The sequence below is a fragment of the Cibotium barometz genome, chromosome 6 (genome assembly GCF_041138505.1).
Source record: "Cibotium barometz isolate CiBa-2024 chromosome 6, ASM4113850v1, whole genome shotgun sequence".
Classification (NCBI taxonomy): Eukaryota; Viridiplantae; Streptophyta; class Polypodiopsida; order Cyatheales; family Cibotiaceae; genus Cibotium; species Cibotium barometz.
The window spans coordinates 57255510-57257953 of record NC_141051.1 but is presented as its reverse complement, the minus strand read 5'-3'; positions in this window follow the sequence as shown (position 1 = coordinate 57257953).

The following is a 2444-nucleotide window of genomic DNA, read 5'->3' as shown; positions in this document are numbered from 1 at the left end:
CACCGCCATGAGAGGAGTCTATCACTAGCAACAAACCCCAACAAAAACAACACCAGTAGGTAACAGAGCACCCATCCTCTATCCCCTCGTCCTCAGCTTCCCCAAAGGGATACTTCACTACCCTCCCAACCACCCACTTCAGCTATGTTGACTTAGTTGTCTTCTATGGCAAGCATTGACCTCCAATGCCTTTGATCTATCACCTAACACCCTCTCCCCACACAGCTGACTGTTAGCTGACCATACACACTCCTAGCCCAACACAAAAATGCTTAGATTCTACCTCTAAAGCCTTCTCGTTGTATCCTGTCCGTAATCTGCTCTTTAGAATCCTAAGGTTTCCTCCCCTGTCCAATAGCCTCACAAAGAGATCTTAAAACCTTTCAAAATGTAGGTAGTTGTTATGGGCTACCACACCTCCAAAGTGAGAACTGTAACATTCACCATTGGATGAAGCAATAGACAATAACCATCGTTGGGGACTTACCAATGCTCGTATCCAGGTGAGCATTTGCTGCCTTTGACTTGCAATATCTGAAAATGTTGATGGTGCAAACCGTGAAAAATTAGAGCAAACATGAGAATCCCGGTGTTTGGCATCATGGAATTGTAACACGGTCAACCTACGTTTGATAGGCATGCATAGTGGGGATCAACCCTTTGGGTTGGTGGGGAGCACTGATACTGCTGACTATATTATGGAATTGTAAGATATTCATCATTACACCATTCTGGTTGTATACCGAAATCCTCAACGTGGGGATTCGTATTATCTACGATGATGGCTGTGTAACCTCCCCTTGTGTGAACTGGATTTTCTTTTTTGATCTCCAACAACAGGTCTGCTAAGTGGGGAATTGCTAGCTTTGTATGCTTTGCCACATTTGCCCATAATGTACCTTCTCCTGCCACCATTGGTAATAGCTCCTCACCTCCAAATCAGGCATTGGTGCACGGAGAGGATAGGGCACATAAGGTTTCCATCTTGATGTCATTGTAGCATAGGCATCTGGTAGGATTCTGTGGTTGGTTCAAACGGTGTGATTTGCATCAACACCTTGAACATTAGCTTTGGCTTCAATAAGGGGTTGCGTGCTCCTTGATAATCCCTTCATACTCTGCACAAGACAAGGACTCAAGAATATTGTTGTCAGAAAATGGCTGGAGGTCATCTCTTAATTGAATGTGACATACATCTTGAAGCGCCCTTGGTGGTGGAGACGGGTGGGGTGCTGGTGGCAACTCCTTGGGCAAGAGTGTCAGTGGGAAAATCTATAGGTATAGAAGGAAGACGAGAGAAAATGTAGTTAGCCTCAAATTTGTTAGTTGGACTAACACTTGTATAAGGGTTTAGTATTTTACTGACGATAGAAGAAAACACTGGATAATTATATAGAGTTGAGGAACCATGTGTTTCTTCCTAGCCCTCTCGTGAACTGGGGGTGGGTGGGCGGGCTTGTGTATTTTCATAAACTCCTGGAGTTTCGTGATATCTTTTGAAGTTATGTTAGGATATTCAATATGTATTTGATCAAAGTTATATACCACATTAGTCATCATGGCTTCTAAGTGTTTATGTATATAGCGATAGAGCTTCAGAATGCCATATGGATGTGATAAAGGGTGGATTCGGTTAGATTTAAGTGCTGGTGTGTATTATAGATTTCTATCCACCCATGACTAATGATCCAGTGGTAGCTTTGTGCTACAACCTCGTAATTGGCCGGTGTATTAGGAATATCATCTGGTATAAACATGTCAAGTTTGTTGACACTGTTATCCAAGATGTCAGATTGCTACAACACCTGACACCAACTACGTAGGTTTAACACAATTGGATGCAAGGGGTAGAAGAATATATCACTTGGATTTGTTAGTACTAAGCCCCCCCGAAAAATGCCCATGATGATAGTTGGGTCTGCATCTCTGTCTGTATTTTGTTTAATTAGTGTTAAGTCCCCTAGACTAAGGTCTTCAGATAAGTTAATTTCATACTGGAGAAGTGAGAGGGTTAGTGTAGGCAAAAACAGAGTTAGAGTTTGAGGAGTCACTGGCAACGAACCTATTTCCGAGGCTCGTTCAATAAGTAGTCGCAATTTGTTTGTAGATTCCTGTCTTTCACTTCTTTCTCGGACGACCAACTGGTGCTCCCATTCCTGTATTCTTGAGTCTTTGACTGATAGAAGATCTGATATGACCGTTTTGTGAACCATTCAAGCCGCATCTAAGTCCTTGAATCTGCGTGTGGCGGCTTCCTATTCCCTTCTTGCTTTGAAGCTTCCAAAGCTTGAGCTTCTTCAATCTACTTGTGCAAGGGCTTCATTGTTGCTGGTAGCCATAGTCTTTGTGAATGCCTCTTCTTTGGCTTGGAATGTTTCGTTAGCCTCATGAAGCTGTTGAGCTTGTTGCCTTGCTTGTTCCTTAGTTTTTGCGACTTCTTTTCG